Genomic DNA, 22,500 nt, shown 5'->3' with positions numbered 1-22,500 from the left:
TGGTGATCGCCGTACCAGGGTTGAAGTCTTGCGCAAGCTGGATTGTTTCTTGTAGTGTCTGCAACCTTACCATCCATGTGAGCTAAGGATGGTAAAGGGCGTTTAGAGGAGTCTATAGATCTACCTGCTGAGTCATTAGACAACATTGCCTGACTCTCCCTGGTCCTAGCTCGGGTGAATATATGATCAGTCTCTATGGCATTGTTCTGCTAGCTAGGGAATTATCACTGTCCCTAGCTTCTACTATTCATGAGCAACTTTTAAGGTACCCCACCCAGACAGGGACTCTCATATGAAGTAATGAAATATGCTTCATAAATTTATCAAACGACAAGCTGGTTTTCTCCACATCTGTATCAGCCTACTCAGAACTTGTCTACGCTTAAGACTAAAGCGAGAGACTTCTGCCATCGTAGTGGATATCCCAAAGGCATAGTAGGGTTGCTCCCAGAAATAATGACTTAACTTTCAAGAGAGTTTCTTTTTCTAATTACATGCTTACTTCCTCCTCTCTCCCTCTTTTCTGACTACTCAAACTTGCTCTGGGTACCTTTTGTGTGTTTTTCTTCTTTTCCTTTGAATATTGATCAAAACCAGTACGTGAGTTTTCTATATGTTTATCTGTGAATTGAATTAGATGTGGATCTATTTATTTTTTAAATCAGTGCTCCAATATTTCTTTTATTTGCTTTTAAATGAATCTTTTTGATTTCCAGGAAAAGGGTTTTGAATTTAGAAGAAATCTCTTCCCATTTGGTTTATTCATCTATTACTATTGGTAACTATAGAATAAATACTAAATTGTAAAAGATCTCAAGATATTTTCAATATACTCTCTGTACATAAGGTTAATAAAAGTCGTATTCTATTACACATCGTATATATTGAGAACATAACTGAGAGAGAGAGAGAGAGAGAGAGAGAGAGAGAGAGAGAGAGAGAGAGAGAGAGAGAGAGAGAGAGAGAGAGAGAGAGAGAAATGTGAAGGAATGAATATGAAAAGGTAACTGTACACCAGTGAAGGTATGTATTCATAACTTTTTCACTCTTTTTTTTCTCTCTCTCTCATAGATGGCAGCAGGTGTCATGTGAAATAAAAGATCGAGGAAAAAACAGAACGAATTTTTGTAAACATTTTTTTAGTTTCAAATATCTTTTTGCTCACAGCTGAACTAATCAAGAGGTAGGAACTGTTATTTTACAATTTTATCTGAAAAATATAAATAAATTTTTGTATTTTATGATAAAATTCATCATTTAGATTGTAACTTAATTTCCATTTTAGCTGTAACGATGCTCATTTCTTGTTATCTCTCTCTCTCTCGGTGATAATAATAGTTGTAGCTGTAAATATCGTATCAGGAAATGACCTTCTAAATCAGGGAGTTGAATGGACAGTTAAATTGGTAGAATTTTAAAAGTTCAAACTTCCAGTGAAAGACTTTGTTTCTTATATTGAACAGGTTGACTTAATTCTCTCTTTATAGTTTATATATGTCAGATCTATTTAAATATTGTTTGTGTACATAAAAATTTTATATCAATTGTTCGTTGCTTCTCTTGCAGTTTATTTATTTCCTTATTTGCTTTCGTCAACAAGCTATTTTGCCTTGTGGGTGCCCTTGGGATTATAGCATCCTACATTTCCAACTAGGGTTGTAGCTTAGCTAATAATAATAATAATAATAATAATAATAATAATAATAATAATAATAATAATAATAATGGTAATAATAATAATAATAATAATAACAACAACAACAATAATAATAATAATGATAACAGCAATAATAATAATAATAATAATAATAATAATAACAATAAATAACTGTTATGATTTCGTGCTAATAAACAACATTTGCTAAGAAATTAAAATTTTGAATAATCACTTCAGTTAAATTTCCAATATTTCAGTACATGTAATCAAAAATGAAACTGTAATATCCTTTGGAAATTGTTTTTCAATCCTTTTCTAAATAAAAGAAATCGTTTTTTTTTCATAAAATAGTATTTTAGATTACTTAACCTTTCGACATTTATAACGATGAAATTAGTTGAAGAAGTATAGCGTTGTATACAGAGCAAAGTACAACTTATTAATTTTGAGAAAAAATATGATAAATGATTAGTTTAGCTCGTTTTGTTAACCCTCTTGCTTGAGGGTATACTGTGGCCTGATATATATTCTATAATATATCTCTCCCTCTTAATTTTTTTTTGTAATTTTTATAGTTTATATATGAAAGATCTACCTTAATGTTGTTACTGTTTTTTTAATATTTTATTTTACCTGTTCATTACTTTTCTTATACTTTATTTATTTCTTAGCTTCCTTTCCTCACTAAGCTATTTTTCCGTTGGAACTCTTAGGCATATAGCATACTGCTTTTCCGACTGAGGTTGTAGATTAGCTAGTAATAATAATAACAATAATAATAATAGTGATATTAATTATAATAATAATAATAATAATAATAATAATAATAATAATAATAATAATAATAATAATAATAATAATAATAATAATAATAATAATAATAATAATAATAGTGATAATAATAAAAATATCAATAATATTTATGATAATAACAATAGTAATAATAATAATAATAATAATAATAATAATAATAATAATAATAATAATAATAATAATAATAATAATAATATTAATAATAATAATAATAATAATTCAGATTAATAACATTAAATTGAAATAAGCTTCCACCACAAAAGTATCCTCAGAGAACATCTTGAGTCAACATAAAAATTGAATAAATTTCTTTCAATGATTTCAAAATCTTCCACATTTTATTAGAAAGAAATTAAAACATTTTTTATTTACTCAGGGAGATTTTAATAATGACTCGGCTTTTGAAAATCAGATAAGATTTCTAATAATTGCAAATGGAGGAGGAGAAGTTTGTGTGATTATCCTCTGGTTATTGGACGAGATGAATGGTGAGAGTCATTATTATTATTAGTAGTAGTAGTAGTAGTAGTAGTAGTAGTAGTAGTATCATCATTATTGGTGTTGTTGTTGTTATTATTATTATTATTATTATTACTACTACTACTACTACTACTACTTTTATTAAATTATTATTATTATTATTATTATTATTATTATTATTATTATTACTGTCATTATTATTATTATTATTATTATTATTATTATTATTATTATTATTATTATTATTATTTTTATTATTATTTTTATTATTATTATTATTATTATCATTATTATTATTACCTAAAGTGAAACCCTAGTCAGAAGAGCAGGGTGCTATAACCCAAGGACTCCAACAGAGAAAATAGCCCAGACAAAGGGAAATAAGGAAACAGATAGAGAAGTGCGGCAAGGGTACCCTCAAGCAAAAGAACTCTACCCAAAGGCAGTAGAAGACCATGATACAGAGGCTATGGCACTACCCAAGAAGAGAGAACAGTGGTGTGATTTTGGAGTTTCCTCCTAGGAGAGCTGCTTACCATACCTAAAGAGTCTTAAGGTTTATCAGTGTCCAAGCCCTTGTCCACCCAAGCTAGACCAGGGAGGGCCAGGCAATGACTCAGCAGGTACACCTATAGGATCCCCCAACTCCCAAGCTCAAAAGGATGGTGAGGTTGCAGACACTACAAGAAACTATCAAGCTTGATCGAGTCTCGAACCCCAGTCCAGAAGATACCCAACAGAAGTTATGATAGTTATTAATCATTTGCAAAAACGACTTAATTTGAAAATATGCTCAACGTAAATCTAATATAATTGAAGTAAAAATCATTTCAAAATACTGTATAATATGTACGTCAATAGAAAGATGTATTATTCCAGAAGCTAAACTAATTTTGAGCAAAATTACAATTTACAAAATCATATATCCAAGATTACATGAAAGTTGGGTTCTCTGCATGTTCAAGGAACAATATCCTTGAATACAAGATTAGAAATTAATGTTTATGATTTCGCAATATCACCTGGGAATATGAAATTGTAGGGGAAGGACTGAAATTCATTTTATTTTGGTTAAATAAATTCAGTTGAAATGTCTAAATACAAAACTAAATTCCGGGTAAGATGATGACAGAACTCGAAGCAATTTTGTGTCATTTACATTTCATGAATGAAGAGTATGGGAACGATATTCAGTTTATTAATAACGTGAAAATATATAAAAATCAGACTGTATATCAGTTTACTGAGATCGTTGTTACTATATGGACATGAGTCATGGTATGACAATGAAACAATCTCCAATAGATTTAGTAGATTTGAGAACAAAGCTCTCAAAAGTATATTGGGAGTTAAATGGCTGGATAGGATTAGAAATGAAACTGTAAGAGACATAACTCGAATGCTATATGTGGATGAGATCATGATGAGGAGTAGATGGAGATGGTTTGGGCATGCTCTTCGCACTCCCCAAGAGAGATTAGTTCACTAAACTTTTAGCTGGGCTCCATAAGGCACTAGAAGAGATGGACGACCCAGGCCTACATGGCTGAGGATTATGAAGCGTGAAGTAGGATATGATGAGTGGAGAAGTATTGAATTAAAAGTTCAAGATAAAGACGACTGGCTAAATATAACGGAGCCCCTTTGCAACAATAGGAGATGAGGATGATGATATTATCAGGATTTATTTTTACTTAAATTAAAAGTAGGACATCCAACGCCATCATTTTACTAATGTTGATTTTAGGGATGATGGAATATGGTATATGTGATTATGATTATTCTATTACAAAAATATAACAAATGTATAACAAAATATAGATATGAACTTTTCCACTATTTTACAAAAAGATATAAATCAAAATCAACATGAATCCAAATTAGAATACATAGTTAAAAACTATTTTGTATTTTGTTACATACCTAGAAATTCCTCTTGTGATAAAGCTACCTCCTCCCCCCCCCCCTTACCATATTGCTCCACAACAGAACCCTGGTGTTGAAACTACTGGATTACCATATCGGTGTTGTTGGGTTGAGTTTACAAACACTTGTACTTGGATATGGCAAGTGCTAGAATTTTCATCTGACCTATTCCTGTATGTCTGACAGCGAGTGAGGAGGAGTATATACTGAAAATGAATAGTTGGAATATATGAGTACCCGGTTGGTAATGTGCGTGTCATTCACAAGTAATTAAATAAAGAACTGACTCTAAAAAATATTAGTTCCACACAATGTCTAACGTCATAAGCATAAAGTACCGAACTATTGAAAAGGCAATGTATTTACCTTGTAGAGACAAGAATTTCAACAGAGAGAGAGAGAGAGAGAGAGAGAGAGAGAGAGAGAGAGAGAGAGAGAGAGAGTGTGTGTGTGTGTGTGTGTGTGTGTGTGTGTGTGTGTGTGTGTGTGTACCTTATTGAACTAACATATATGCGAATACCGTCGAAAAAATGTATTTCCCGTTAGAGACAATATGAATTCTAACACAGAGAGAGAGAGAGAGAGAGAGAGAGAGAGAGAGAGAGAGAGAAAGAGAGAGAGAGAGCACATGTACCTTATAGAAGCAACAGGAATTTGAGCAGAGAAAGAGAAAGAGAGAAAGAACGAGTGTGAAAGAGTGTGTGTGCATGTGTTCCTTATAGAATTATAAGGAATTCGATGAGAGAGAGAGAGAGAGAGAGAGAGAGAGAGAGAGAGAGAGAGAGAGAGAGAGAGAGAGAGAGAGAGAGAATACTTTATGGAACCAGAGAGAGACAGACAGAGAGAATGTGTGTGTACCATATATAGCTAATATAAAATGTAGCAGACAGACAGGCAGATAGACAGACAAAGGAAGGGTTGTTAATAAATATCATATAAATGAATTGTATCAAAGATCCCTTCAAAGAAAAATAAATGCTAAATAAGGCTATATTTGATGATCAATCTAACAATTAGAATATTCAACCAATAACCAAAGGTAAATTCATATGAATATAAAGAAACTATTCAAAAACTGTACAAGAAGTTAGGTTTTATCTCTTCCCCTGCCCCCTTCCCCTCCCCCCTTCTCCCCCTTCCCCTCCCCTCACCCCCACTCCCCAAAAAAAGAAGAATAAAGCCCTAAGAGGCTAAGGGAAGTCTGGATGTGATCCTAGGATTAGACGAGGAAACTTTCTCTTAAAGTTTAGCCATTATTTTCTTTACGTGACCTTATGATACCCTCAGGATATCACGAATAATTGCACAGGCGTGGCGTCATAGTTAGTGTTAAGAGCAAGAGTGAAAAAGAAACTTATCACGGGAGTGTAGCAAAACGAATTAGGAAAAACTATAATTTCTTAAATATGTATCTATTCTAATTATAAGTTAAGGACGTTTGGACAATAAACTTTATTGTATATTGTGTAATTGCATAGTTATAGTTAGAGTTAAGAGCCCGAGTGAAAAACTAACTCATCTTGGAAATGTAGCAAAGTAAATTAGAAAAAACTATAATTTCTTAAATATGTAATGTTTGTATTTATAAGTTAAGGGCGTTTGTACAATAAACTTTATTGTATATTGTATAATAGCACATTTATAGTTAGACTTAAGAGCCCGAGTGTAGCAAAAAGAATTTGGAAAAACTATAATTTCTTAAATATGCATCGTTTGTGTTTATAAGTTAAGGACATTTGTATACTTCATTGTATATTATATAATCTTTATTAAATGATTTTATTCTTATTTAGTTAATATATGATTTTATAAAACACTGTAAGTTCACATCTGTATTTGGGTATAGAATAATAATAATAATAATAATAATAATAATAATAATAATAATAATAATAATAATAATAATTATTATTATTATTATTATTATTATTATTATTATTATTATTATTATTAGCCAAGCTATAACCTTAGTTGGAAAAGCAAGATGCTATAAGCCCAAGGGCTCCAACAGGGAAAAAATAGCCCATTGGGGGAAAGTAAATAAAGAAAAAAATAAACGATATGAGAAAAAATTAACAACAAAATATTCTTAAAAAGATGACAACATCAAAACAGATATGTCATATATAAACTATAAAAAGACTTGTGGCATTATTACGAAAATAGCGTAAATTAATGAAAAGAAATTGTATTTTAATAATAATAATAATTAATAATAATAATAATAATAATAATAATTATAATAAAAATAATAATAATGAAAAAAAGAGAATTAATATCTATTTATTAGTAAAAAAAAAAGAAGTGTTTTCGTTGTGAGACGTCCTGAAAAAAATTTCAGAATTCAATATATATAAAGAAAGAGGTCACTTAATAATTAGTGAATAACGATGAATAAATAAAATCTGTAAAATATGACACTTAATAATTAGTGAATAACGATAAATAAATAAAAACTCTCAAATATAATATCAACAAAATATATAATTCGTAAACACACATTCCCTAATGACTCGAATATAGCAGTAGCACACATTCGCAGGATACCATACGACCATTTTCATTTGTGTTATTTTTTTTCCACCCCAATACATTTTTTTAAATACCATTTTAATGGCACCATTGTTCGGTGGGCTTCGATATTTTCCACGGGCAGCGTTCAACCGATTTGTATTTTTTTTTTTCGCAACAATACCTGGCATTTCAAAAATCATTGCAGTGGTCCAACATTTGGAATAGCCTGTGGTTACGTGAAAAAAAAAATCTATGGAGTATATGAAAATCGTACACACGTATAGATAAAAATCCATGAATCTTTTAACAAAACCAAAAATTTTTATGAAATTTAGTGATTCATATAAAAGGTTACTGTAAAGGCCAATATTATCATCATACATACATATGATTACAAGACTCATTTCTGGATAAGGTATCTAAGAAATTGGATTACCTTTCCGGCTATTAGTGTTCTCGATACATTGTACTTTTTTTTGAGAGCCAGGAGCCTGTTTTATATATTATTTTTACTCACCATGAATAGTTAAAGTTTTAAGGTTACTCTTCTCTATTTCATTAAAGGCATGATGTCCTGCAAGAATGGGAAAAAAAATACCTTACTTTGAATTCCACCCAAGAAGTTAGAAGTGATGGTATAACAATTTGCATGCAAATTCACCTGGTAATGGCACTTTTGGTGCTTAATATATTACGATAAGCAGTTATATACCATGATATGTTATTCTCAATTTCTGCCTAGCTCAATGTTGTTGAGTAGCCAGCCACTGAGTGAATACACTCACTTTCAACTCTTTTTTTTAAGAACTTAATTTGCATGGCAAATAGATAAAGGTTCCTTATGTCCTATATAATTTCTGATAAGGTGAATAAGGTTCGCTTCACACTGGCGGTTTGATGTCTTGTCCGTGCGGATTATAAATCAATCAGGACCTTCACACTCTGCCCGCTCAGAAAAATTTCCGAGCGGCAGAAATTTACTACCCGCATGTACTGCTAACCAATGCAGTTCCAATATAACAGCTTATAGAAACTACAAGGCCAAGCGGCAGATATCTACTTGCGATGTGTAGCCTACTATTAACCCGCACGGTTCCAATTTAGCAGCTTATAGAAATCACAAGGCCGAGTGGCAGAAATTCACTACCGCATGTACTGCTTACCCGCACAGTTCCAGTGTAGTGGTGATCAGAAACCACGAGGCCGAGCGGCAAAAATTTACTAGCCACATGTACTGCTAACCTACACGGTTCCAATGTAGCAGCTTATAGAAACCGCGAGGCCGAGTGGCAGATATTTACTACCAGTGTGTACTGCTACTTGCATAGATCCAATGTAATTGCTTAAAGAAATCACAAGGCCAAACGGCAAAAATTTACTCGCTGCATGTACTGCTAACCCGCGCGGTTCCAATGTAGCAGCTTATAGAAACCATGAGACCACTCGGGTAAAATTAACTCGTGTGCATATAGAGTATACCTCCTAACGAGACCTATAGACTCACCCAAGCCCCGCATTCTTAGCTCACAAGGATGGTGAGGCTGCAGATACTACAAAGAACTATCGAATCATACTCCAGCATATCGCGAGACAGGAACGTTTTCAAAAGGCTACTGAATTACCTACAGTATTTGGTGTAAGTGTTTCCCCACACTAAAACAAAATACGTTCCTCATTAGTAGAGGGTCCTACAATTTCATTAACAGCGTGTGATTTCGTACTATATTTTCAATAAGGTTTATATTATCAACCAAAGAAGTGTTATAATATCATGGGGTTTATATGATGCTTTATTATATATCAAAAATAATTTTTATCCCAGTAAATGTAGGCATCATTATGTAAATACAATCCGGACTTTAAATTTCTAAAAAAAAAATATAATCAATATATTATTTGAAAAGGAAAATAAGATACCTTTAATTTACTGATATTTTTACTGTCAGCTGAAAATAGTTCGATAGTGATGAAGAGAGATATTACTCAAACCAGATAAAAAAGGTGAGAGAAAAAAAGCAGAGTACTGAATATGAGAGATTCAAAGAGAGAAAAGAAAGAAACAAAAAGGTAGATGGAAGAAACGACCACCTAGAAAAGTTTTTAGAGGTCATTGTCTACCAGAAGACAGTCATTATATTTGAAGCTAAGTCAGAGTTAAGGATAGAATTTTTTCGCGTTACGAAGTATAGCGAAAAATAATTGTCCTAACGACATGTAAGCAGATCTGAAGTGTCTTGTTACTTAAGATTTGTTGGTTATGTAGGCAGTGGCCAATGAGAATTTAGTGTTGGGTGAAACGTATTCGATGTTTTGAAGAGGTATTTAGCAAGTGGTCACTTTCTAGCGCACGCTAGCCCGAGCAAGTCGAATTTATTATTAATATTGTTATCATTATTATTTATTGGTAGTACAAGAGTGAGGTCCCACCACTCAAATTTGGTTTTCTCTGCATTATTGCCGTGGATACACAGGTTTCCATAGTTTTTTTCAAAACGAGATTTTGTTTTTTATCTATGGTTTTTCCTGGGCGGCAGAGGAGGCTTATATGTTAATTTGAAAGTTTGTTCATTCTGTTTTAAATATGCACTGCTATATCAGTACAGAAGTTTGTAGAAGTTATTGGAATATGTGATGTTACATCTATATTGTTTTTTCTTTTAAAAGTATGATTCATTGGGAAAATAAACCTGGCGTCAACCGGCACGGTGCGCTATAATGTAATTTAATGTTTTATTATGTTTATACCTGTAGAGAATGCGAAGTGAAGTGAGGACGTTTTTCTTCCAGTCCATTCTGTTGAAGGTTTGAAGGGGAATAGAGAACTGAAATCTGACATCAAACTACCACGTGCTGGATCACAGCAACTGCTTCAGTTGCTCACAGACCTAGAAACTTGCCATTGTTCTAACATATCAGCCTTTTAACTTGACTTTTCCAGTCATTGTCCCATTTAAATAGGGAAAGAACAGTACGTAATCTGAATTGTGAAGGTTTTCAAAAGGCTTTATGTATTGTTTATCATCAGAAAAGTAGTAGTTCGAGTTAATCAACTGCATTATGCTGAAAACGACCATTCCGCACGAGGACCCCTTCTGAACAATGTTTACGCTTGAACCAGTTTGTCCGTTGCCATGGTAACTGACGTCATGACTTTGGCTCGCAGTTCTATTCACTAGATGAAGGTATGAATCCCATTGAGAAATATTCATCACCTATGTTTACTTAACCAAAGCGGATTTTATTTTCGAGCCTTTGATTTGAAAGATGCCTTGCTTAGAGGTACACTCGGGGGCACTATTCAATCTTATATCTCATCCTCTTGATCTTTTGAAGTTTTTATAGTTTGTATATGAAAGGTTGATTTATTATTGTTACTTTTCTTAAGATATTTTATTTCTAATGCTGATTACTTCTCTCAGTTTATTTCCTTTCCTCACTGGGCTATGTTCTCTGTTGGAGCCATTGGTCTTATAGCATAATGCTTTTCAAACTAGGGTTGTAGCTTAGCAAGCAATAATAATAATAATAATAATAATAATAATAATAATATGAAGAATTCCATTTGAAGGAAAAATCCGGTTTATCCGATGATTTCAATTATTTCTGTGGTTGAAGACAGCAAGATACTATTGTTCGTATCTACACGAGTGCAAATTCTTAATTATTATCTTTAAAAATACTTTTCATATAAACCTGCTGTCAGATTTCCAGCAATATAAACAAAACATGGGATTTTCATATTCTCTGGCTGATTATGATTTTATTAATGTTACTACAGGTATACCAATGCTGCTGGGGTCTTGAGAAATACCATAGCATCTTGTTTTTCGATTATTGTTAATATTGCTATGAGATTTAGTCCGTCCAACCCCCTCCCCCTTTCCTAACTACAACCCACTTGTTTGGCAATTTGCAGGAAAGTGTGGTTTCAGAGTGTACCTTTTAGGGTACTACCTCTCATCAGAGTATGACTATTCTCCCTCTCCAAATAATTTCATGTCTTACTCGAGTTTTGAGTTTTTTTTATCTTTTATTTTTTTTTCTTATAAATTAATACATTGAAGAGACGACCCGCTGACAAATAATCAAAAGGACGAACAGAGGAATGGAAATGGAAAAGAATTGGCAAAAGTCTCGAACAAAGGGCGAGATGAATAGACGGAAGATAAGTCGCAAACGTTGATCATCTTACGTTAATAAGATAACGTATATGCAAATGGAAACGTTTTAGAAATCATTTGTTTGTATTGATTTATCTTCCCCTGACTTCGAGTCTTTAGGATTCTCATAGTCTGTTCTGTTTGGTATGCAAATTCCATTCTGTTCTTTTGATAAATATCTATAGTCAATTTTTTATAGCGAGGCAGATTTGCACCGACTCGCAGTGGTGCCCTTTTAGCTCGGAAAAGTTTTCTGGTCGCTGATTGGTTATAATGATCTTGTCCAACCAAACAGCGATCAGGAAACTTTTCCGAGCTAAAAGGGCACCGCTGAGGTCCGTGCAAATCTGCCTCGCTAAAAAAAATTGACTATAGTTTACACTGTTTAAAATTTACCGTAAAAAGGTAAAAATCTTGGAATAAATATTGCCAGGTATTTACCGTTTTAAAAACGGATATATTGACGTAAAGGAGTGATAATACGGTCACCAACCTGTAAAAGATAATAACAAAGTATGGTCAAATTACGATCGCCTGTATTTTACTAAAATACGGTTAAGAACATTATATATTTACGGAGAATTTCCCATTAAAATTACGGTTATTTTAACAGCGTAGGTGAAAATTAGTTAAAAAATCATATTTTCTATCTGGATTTAGACAGCAAACTTATTCATTTCCAAGACGAGAAAACGTTTTAAGAGTGCCTTCTTTAAGATCAGTATGCAATTTTTAGCATAAGAAAACGTTCATATTGCTCGTAGTAAGCTGTTTTATATAAAAAAATGAGAGAGAGAGAGAGAGAGAGAGAGAGAGAGAGAGAGAGAGAGAGAGAGAGAGAGAGAGAGAGAGAGAGAGAAGCTATTCGCAAAAATGTATACCAACATTTAATTAAGAAATGAGCTTTGATTCTCTCTCTCTCTCTCTCTCTCTCTCTCTCTCTCTCTCTCTCTCTCTCTCTCTCTCTCTCTCTCTCTCATTAAGAAATGAGCTTTGATTCTCTCTCAAGAGAGAGAGAGAGAGAGAGAGAGAGAGAGAGAGAGAGAGAGAGAGAGAGAGAGAGAGAGAGAGAGAAGCTATTCGCAAAAATGTATACCAACATTTAATTAAGAAATGAGCTTTGATTCTCTCTCTCTCTCTCTCTCTCTCTCTCTCTCTCTCTCTCTCTCTCTCTCTCTCTCTCTCTCTCTCTCTCTCTCTCTCTCTCTCTTGAGAGAGAATCAAAGCTCATTTCTTAATTAAATGTTGGTATACATTTTTGCGAATAGCTTCTCTCTCTCTCTCTCTCTCTCTCTCTCTCTCTCTCTCTCTCTCTCTCTCTCTCTCTCTCTCTCTCTCTCTCTCTCTCTCTCTCTCTTAGGATAATGAAAACAATAATTTTGGTATTCATTTGAAGGTCTGAATATATGATGAATTATATCATCTAAGGTAATTTTGATTTCCGTTTAGATTCATTGATGTATATCGTTCCACAATTTTGCAATACTTAAGCATTGACAAATTAAATTTCAGCATTTAAGAGTTGAAGAAAGTCATTATTTTCAAGTATTGCAAAACCCTAACATGCAATATATATGTATTGATAAGCAATAACATCCAATATTTAACTATTGAAAAGCACTAACATCCAACATCTAAGTACAGAAAAACGCTAACATCCAAAATTTAGATAAATTAATCACTAACTTCCATTATTCAAGTATTGATAACCACTAGCATTCTTCATATAGATATCAATATACTTCATGAATTTAGCAATTTATATGAAAAAAAAATACTATTATAATGTAGATAAAAAATCAGAAAAAATCTTCAGTTAAAGGATTTCATCGTAAAGACTTTTCCAAACACTGATTCATTTAATAAAAAATATGTAAACAGCTATAGTCCATTTCTTTTAGCGATGCAGATTTGCACCGACTAGCAGCGGTGCATTTTAGTTCGGAAAAGTTTCCGGATCGCTGATTGGTTGGACAAGATAATTCTAACCAATCAGCGACCAAGAAACTTTTCCGGGCTAAAAGGGCACCGCTGCGAGTCTATGTAAATATGACTCGCTAAAAGAAATGGACTATAGTATAGTTATATGTCAAATAATAATGTATTTGAACCTTGAAAACTAGTATGTATTATTAGCACATACCATAAATTTACATCAACGATAAAACATTTTCTATAAAATCTACAATACCATAAATGGAAAAAATCACTATAAATATCCAGTTATCCGTTCATTTATTAAAGAATATATAGATAGCTATTATAGATTAATTTCAAATAATAATGTATTTTAACCTTGAAAACTGGTATGCAATTTCAGCACATACATTTAAAGGTTTGAGGGCCGCTCATGAATGGCATGGGCAAGGGACAGTGACATTGCCCTAGCAAGCAGGACAATGCCCTAGAGGCTGACCATATATTATATGATCAGCGCCCACACCCCTCCTCCACCAAAGTTACGACCAGGGAGGGCCAGGAAATGGCTGCTGATGACTGCTGCTGAAAACTGGTATGCATTTTTATTACATACATTTAAAGGTTTAAAGGCCGCTCATGAATGGCAGGGGCAAGGGACAGTAACATTGCCCTACCAAGCAGGACAATACCCTAGAGACTGACCATATTACAAGTCATCAGCTCCCAAGAACCCTCTCAACCCAAGTTAGGACCAAGGAATGCCAGGCAATGGCTGTTGATGACTCAGCAAATAGGCCTATAGGCTGAAAACTGGTATGCATTTTTAGTACATACATTTAAAGGTTAAAGGTTTAAAAGGCACTAATGAATGGCAGGGGCAAGGAACAGTGACATTGCCCTAGCAAGCAGGACAATGCCCTAGAGACTGATCATATTTGAAGAGTGCCCAAGCCACTTCTTCACCCAAGCTAGGACCAGGGAGGGCCAGGCAATGGATGCTGATGAAGAAGATAGACCTATAGGCTTCCCCAAACCCCCATCCTTAGGTCACAAGGATGGTAAGGTTGCAGACACTAAAAACACTAACGAGCTTGACTTAAACCCCCGTCTGGCAAACACCAGACAGAGACGTTACCCCATCAGACCACAACAACCAATAAATAAAATAGAATATTATGTTGGTAAAATACCTTACCCGAAATTGGGTTCCTTTAAATTTCGCTCGGTAGAGCCGTCTCTTACCCACGCCCCAGACGATATATTGAAGCGAGCCTTCCTTTGCATTCGTTTGCTATTCTGACAGGCAATGTCATTATTTCTGAATATCCATCCGTGATGCATTATGAGGAGATATGTAGCAGCATTTTCCTTTCAGTCAACATATTGGATCGCGGGACGAGGAGCAAAAGAGGGGTTTGGTTATTTGCGTAATTTCTTATGATTTTTATTGGACGGTATTTAGGAATTGCCATGTTCTGATTAAAGTATGTATGTACATACATTATGTATATATATATATATATATATATATATATATATATATATATATATATATATATATATATATATATATGTGTGTGTGTGTGTGTGTGTGTGTATACATACGTATAATCATATATATAAATATGTGTAAATATACACACACACCCACACGCACACACACACACACACACACATATATATATATATATATATATATATATAATATATATATATATATATATATATATATATATATATATATATATATATATATATATATAGATAGATAGATAGATAGATAGATAGATAGATAGATATATGTTTATATATATGTTTATATATATGTATATATATATATATATATATATATATATATATATATATATATATATATATATATATATATATATATAACGGATTTTGAGCGAAGCGAAAAATCTATTTTTGGGTGAGATAGCCATGTCGTCCTGATGGAAGTTCCTATAGGGTAGCTTCCTAGGGTATATTACAACTACGGCGATATTCCCAGAGAATTTACCTTAAGGTACCAGAATTCTAACTCCTGGAGCGAGTATCCCTCGTGAAAGGGATATCGCGACATATCAGAGGACGTATTCTAGACACGTCACATGGCAATCTACTACCTAAATAGAGATTCGTCTCGTTAGAGGGAGATTGACGAGATACGAATTCGGGAAGAAAAAGGGGGGAGCCGCTCCCAAGGCCTCCCAATCCCCCGATTCGTATGCGTGCCTGGCGCCAATCCTGGCGCCATCTGTATTCCTTGTAGCGTACACGAGGTGCTACAGATACTGTATGTAGGGAGGGGTCCTACAGTCCTTTCTTAGAAAGGCAAGGGCGGGTCCATCAGGACGACATGGCTATCTCACCCAAAAATAGATTTTTCGCTTCGCTCAAAATCCGTTTTTTGGGCTCAAGCCATGTCGTCCTGATGGAAGTGTACCAGAGCATTACTGTATCTGTGGATTCTCAGAACGTGCCGTACTCCCCGGAGATATTTATTCCCGTCGACTAGACCTAGAGACCTAAGATGTTACCGTTATACATCTTTTCAAACTAACTATAAACTATGTTAGAGCTTCCTGCCCCCTACAGGGAAGAGTCCTACTAGACTCTGGAAAGTCTCGAAGAGTACATATATCTATGTATGAATCTCAGGCAAGCTAATATAGTGGCCTCGCCCTATATTAGGTAAAGCATAGTTTGTATAGAACTACTGCGTCAATATATTGACCAGTCATCCGCACAATACTTGTATTGGACAAAGGTTTATATCCGCATAGGAAGAAACTAATAAAACCGCCCTCGTCCCATTATGGAACGGAGTCCTCCCATTAGGGGACTTACATAAACCAATGCAACATAGCTTGCAAAACAGAACAATTCTATCAGAATTATCCCAGATAAGATACATAGAATTTAAATGCTCAATTATACCAATAAATTGACACAGGTGAAAGAGACGCAAGGTTCTCAAGAACAAGTTTATTGACAGATAATAAACAGACAGGTTAACAACAAATATATATATTTATATAAAAGGGGATAACCCAAAACTTTAAGCATAAGTATGATAGTAAACAGGACTTGTTTATCTGAAAGAAAAACCATTAAACACCACTTTAATGAGATACCAAGGTATCAAGTCATAAAAAATCTGTATTACAAATCAATCACATTAGCGTTAGAAACGCTTGGCACACATGTCTGAACTTATGCGAGGTTCACCTTTGAAGGAAGGAACAGTCTGTATGGGCACTTGGTGCCCTCATTTTAGTTTGTAGTACAGTATGTACCTACACACTCACCCTGGACTTAATCGTCCCAATTAAGATCACTGTTCCTCGCAGAGTTAAACAGTAGGGTTAACTACACGACCCACTGCTACCACAGATCTCTTAAGTTCCTCTACTTGCTTCGCATAGTGGCGAAAGAACACCCTGGAAGATTTCCAGCCCGTGTATGAACGGAGATGTTCAAAATCCATACAATTAAAGAAATTTAGGGATGAGGCAACTTTCCTCGGATCGTGACCTGCGGGTGTACTGTCAGGATCCGCTCTGCGAATAAAATATGTCATTTTCGCTCTGAGTTGATTCAGAGATAAATTTGAGCCTGATGTTTTCTCCCCTGAATAGTTGACTACCCTTGAAGTCTGAAGTTCTACGAAGATAGACCTTTAGGCATTCTACTGGACATAGAGATGCATCTTCTTTCAGAGGGCAGATTCTCCAGGGACCCCACCTGTTGGTGGGTAACTCATTCTTGGCGAGAAACGTAGGATCCGGAAACAGGTTCAGCTCCCCCCCATCCAGGAACTGAACACGACCTGCCTCTCTCGAGAGGGCTACGATCTCACTAACCCTGGCCCCGGACGCGAGTGCAATAGGAAAATAACTTTTTGCGTTAAATCCTTTAACGCACATTCTTCATTGCTCAACAGGGAGGCGAAATGAAGAACTTTGTCTAAAGACCATGAAATGGGCTTTGGAGGTGCTGAAGGTCTGAGCCTAGCGCAGGCTTTCGGAACTTTATTAAAGATCTCGTTACCTAGGTCGATCTGGAAGGCAAATAAAATGGGTCTCATCAAAGCCGATTTACATACTGAAATCGTGTTAGCTGCCAATCCTTGGCCATGGAGGTGGATGAAGAAAGATAAGCAGAAGTCTGTTGAGATCTCCTGCGGATTCTTTGCCTTTACAAAGGCCACCCACTTTCTCCAAGATGACTCATATTGCCTTCTAGTCGATTTGCACTTGTATTCCTCTAGGAAGTCTATGCTAGCTCTCGAAATTCCGAAACGCTTTCTCACCGCTAGGGCGAGAAAATCATGAGCTGCAGGGTCTGGGTTTTCTGTAATGAAGCGCAGACAGTCGACTTCTGGACTCGCTGGGTCAGAACTGGATGTGGTAGCGGCACGAACTTCATCTGTAGTTCCAACGCCAAGGGGAACCACATACTGTTCGCCCACTTGTGGGCCACTATTGCCGCTACCCCCCCCTTGAAGGATCTCAGTTTGTTGAGGACCCTCAACAGAAGGTTGTGAGGAGGGAACAGATAAATCCTGGACCACCTGTTCCAGTCGAGGGACATTGCGTCCACTGCTTCCGCTAAGGGGTCCTCGTACGGGGACACGTACAGGGGCAACTTCTTGTTGTCTTTCGTCGCAAAGAGGTCTATTTGCAGTTCTGGGACTTGATTCAGAATGAAGGAAAATGATCCTGCGTCTAAGGACCATTCCGACTCTATCGGTGTGAACCTGGATAGAGCGTCCGCTGTCACATTGCGGACTCCTTGAAGGTGAACTGCCGACAGGTACCACTTCTTCTTTTCTGCCAATCGGAAAATGGCTAACATCACTTGGTTGAGAGGTGGTGACCTCGACCCTTGTCGATTCAAGCATCTCACAACCACCTCGCTGTCTGTCACCAATCTTATGTGGATCGAGTGACGCGGGGAGACTTTCTTTAAGGTAAGGAGCACTGCCATAGCTTCTAGAAAGTTTATATGAAAGGTCCTGAATAGCTTGGACCAAGTCCCCTGGACTTTTTTCCGATGAGAGTGACCTCCCCATCCCTCCTTTGAGGCGTCTGAGTGAATCGTCATCGACGGGGGAGGTGGCTGAAGAAGAACCGACTTCTTTAGATGTCTGGCTTGGGACCAAGGTCTGAGAAGAGTACGTAGCCGAGGCGGCACTGGTCTTCTCAGGTCTCTTCGCGCGTTTGATGCATACCTTCTCCAAACTCCGGTTGCATCCTTTAGCTGTGCTCTTAGCACTGGGTCTGTCACTGAAGCAAACTGGAGAGAGCCTAGTACCCTCTCCTGTTCGCGTCTTGATATCCATTTGGAATCTAGAAGTCTCTTGACAGAGCCCGCTATCTCCTTCCTTTTCTTCATTGGGATGGAGAAACTGTGTGACAAAAGGTCCCAGTGGATTCCCAGCCACTGGAACTTTTGGGATGGAGAAAGTCGAGACTTTTTCTTGTTGATCTTGAAGCCTAGGTACTCTAGGAACTGGATCACCTGACTGGAAGCTTGTAAGCATTCGGTCTCGGATGCTGCCCACACCAGCCAGTCGTCCAGGTAGGCTACTACCTGAATTCCCTTTAGGCGTAATTGTTTGAGAGCTGCGCTCGCAAGCTTCGTGAAAATCCTTGGGGCTATGTTTAGCCCGAATGGCATGGCTCTGAAGGCGTACAGTTTCCGTTGTAGCCTGAACCCTAGGTAGGGGGAGAGTCGACGGCTGATCGGGATGTGCCAATAGGCGTCTGACAAGTCTATAGAGACTGAGTATGCCCTCTTGGGCAGTAAGGTCCTTATGTGTTGCAGTGTTAGCATCTTGAATTTGCAATTCACTATGAACTTGTTGAGTGGTGACAAGTCCAGAATGACTCTGAGCTTTTCCGAGTCTTTCTTGGGAACACAAAACAGCCTCCCTTGGAATTTGATGGACTTCACCTTTCGGATCACATTTTTCTCCAACAGTTCTTGAACGTACTCCTCCAAAATGGGGGTGGAGTGTTGGAAAAACCGAAGGCATGGGGGTGGAGTGCTGTACCAGCTCCAACCCAGTCCATTCTTGAGTAGGCTTTGGGCCCAGGGATCGAAGGTCCAGCGATCCCAAAATTTCATTAGTCTCCCTCCTACCGGTATCGTTTCACTTGGACTGCCGTCCTGAGGTCTTGCCTCCTTGACCACGACCACCTCTGAATCCCCTTCCCCTTGAGGGGCGCCTAGACGAGCCTCTGGCTGCTCCTCTAGGCTTTGCACGAAAGGAAGAAGACTGTCCTTCGAACGTTGGGGTGAATGTGGTTGACTGACCTGGCACAGCCTGGGGTACCCACTGAAAAGTAGTCGGGGTTTGTGCCACCATCTGGGGCACTGGAGGCAAAGGCAATTGCAGTTGCTGTTGCTGTCTATAAGGCTTGGCTGGCCGAGACGGTAGCCTAGTCCTCATATTCTTCCTCTTAGGTTGAGGACCCTCATCCGGGGAAGATTTTCTTTTGATAGCCAGGCCCCACTTCTGGAGAAGGTTTCTATTCTCCACGGCGGCCTTATCAACAACCTCTTTGACCACATCGGTAGGGAAAAGGTCTTTTCCCCAAATGTTGGAGGATATTAACTTCCTTGGCTCGTGTCTCACCGAAGCCCCGGTGAACACGAACTCCCTGCAAGCTCTCCTTGCCTTGACGAAGCCATAAAGGTCCTTCGTCACTGTGGCTAGGTGAGACTTAGCCACAACCATGAACATTTCATGGACCTTAGGGTCACTTGCCATCGTCTCAAGAGTAGTCTGATGAGACATTGAGGCAGCCAGTCTTTCTTTTGTCTCGAACTCTCTTCGTAAAAGAAATTCGGACAACTTGGGGAGGTCCTCGCCGAATTGCCGTCCGGCAATATCAGCCTCCAACTTTCCCACTGAGAATGTTAGATGGACATCCTTCCAGTCCTTGTGGTCCATAGGCAGAGCCAGCGACAAGGGTTTACACTCCTCCAGGGAGGGGCAAGGCTTGCCGGCCTCGATTGCCTTTAGGACAGCCGCAAAACCCTTTTTGTAAAAAGGGGAAGGCTCTATCAGAAGAGGACACAAAAGAAGGGAGCTTCTTGCTCAATGCTGCTACCTTCGAATTCGAGAAGCCCCTCTCTTTCATCGAGGATGAAAGTAGGGCTTGAGCCTTAGCATGGTCCATAATAATGACCTCTTTCGGCTCTGTCTCCTCCCTTGAAGCTGGTTCTTTTCTCAGCCGGACATAGCAGTCCGGATATGATGCCTTGCTGGGCCAGAATTCTACCTCCTCTAGGAGAACTGAACCCAGCTTATCCGAAATGACGATCTTACCAGTCGTCATTGGCATGTGCTCAGCATACCTCCATGGGTTAGCGTCTGAGCATATGGGAAGGTCTTTCACATTGAGCCTTTTCCGGGGCCCATGTGATTCTGCTAGGGACTGCATACGCAGTTCCATTGCAGCCGCCTTCTCCTGATTCTCCTCTGCATTTGTTGGATCATTCCAACAATCGAAGAGAGGGCCTGTCCCAGTTCTACTGGGAGACCAGCGGATGTTGAGGGGATGGGCTCCGGCATCTGAACCGGAGTAGCCGACACCTCGTCGACCCCATCCTCTGCGACATCCGGGGTTTGAACTTGATCCTGACCTTCTGCCAGGAGGTCTTCTTCCAAACCTTCGTCCACATCAGACATCCTGTCACACAACTGGATGTCTTGCATCGCATCTGCGACTTCCTCGTCCACCTGGACTAGGTCTTGGGGGATCTCCTCTTGAGGCTGGGGAATCACTGCTTCAGCTGATGCCTGGGGAAAAAGATACGCCCTCATCTTCTCACTAGGAAGATAAGGGCCAGAGGTGTTCTTCTTGAAGCCCCTTACCCAAGTACGGAGCTTTTCCCTAGCTATATCCCTTGATTCCGTCGTTCTAGGGGAATCAAAAGCCTCAGTAATCAGGTTAGTGCATACAGTACATACCTGAGGGTCCCAATACTGGAGATCATCCTTGGAGACAGCGCATGCTGCGTGTCTCCTACAACACTCATGTCCGCAGAGGTTCCTGCTACGGACATTGCAGAAAACATTTCCGCACTTCGGAGGGTCCTCCTGTAAAGAGAAAAAATTTCCATGAGTATCAAGTGAACTATGTATCACTGGATATGCATAGTATAGCATAACAATTCATAAAGGAAAGACACACACTTGTGTTTCCCTCACACCCCATTGTTGCAGCTTTCCAGATAATAAAATCAAAATTGGTTTATCTCTACTAGAGTAACCAATGCAAGGTTTCCAGAGGAAACAGGTGGAGCTCACACCTAGGCAATGATTTTAAAATCCTGGATAATAGACGGGGAAGACTCTGCTTCCTGTCTGAGGGCAACAGCAAAGGGCTGTGCAAGAAAACACAATAGTGTTAGAAGATACAGTGCTGTACCTAAACTTTTACTATAGTTTTCTTCTTACTGTATATGCTATACAGAAGAATACTAGTACAGTATAGGAGGATGTGTGCCGGCCTGCCTTTGCCGGCCGGCACACACCACAATTAGCTTTAAAGTATACTACTTAACAGCTATAGGGCGGCAGCCTTCTGGTTCAAATGCTTGTGCCGTCGGCAGTAACTGCCGGCCAGCAACAGCCAGTGTTGGCCGGCAATGACTGCCGGCCAGTAACTACACAAGGTAGTACCTAGCTGCCGGCCACACTCTTGGTGACCGGCAGACAAGGACTGACATAAGCCGGCCGGCAAAGGTACAAGACCAATGCCAGCCGGCAGCAAAAGAACCAGAAGACTACACCTGCCCGGCTGTCTGCCTCATAGGCCGGCAGCCGGGACAGGTACAGCACTAGAAGAAAATAGAATGGATGCCGGGATAAGAGTGTACACGACCCCCAAAGCCCGGCAACCGAAAGAGTGCATATAAGGAAGGGGAGAAACTTAATTCAGGCTTCCTTGACCAATGCCGTCCGGCTCTGTCGGCAGGCATGGATGAGGGACCAAGAGAGGTCCGGGTAGC

This window comes from Palaemon carinicauda, chromosome 27 (assembly GCF_036898095.1).
Source record: "Palaemon carinicauda isolate YSFRI2023 chromosome 27, ASM3689809v2, whole genome shotgun sequence".
In the NCBI taxonomy this organism is placed as follows: Eukaryota; Metazoa; Arthropoda; class Malacostraca; order Decapoda; family Palaemonidae; genus Palaemon; species Palaemon carinicauda.
This window is presented reverse-complemented; position numbering follows the sequence as displayed.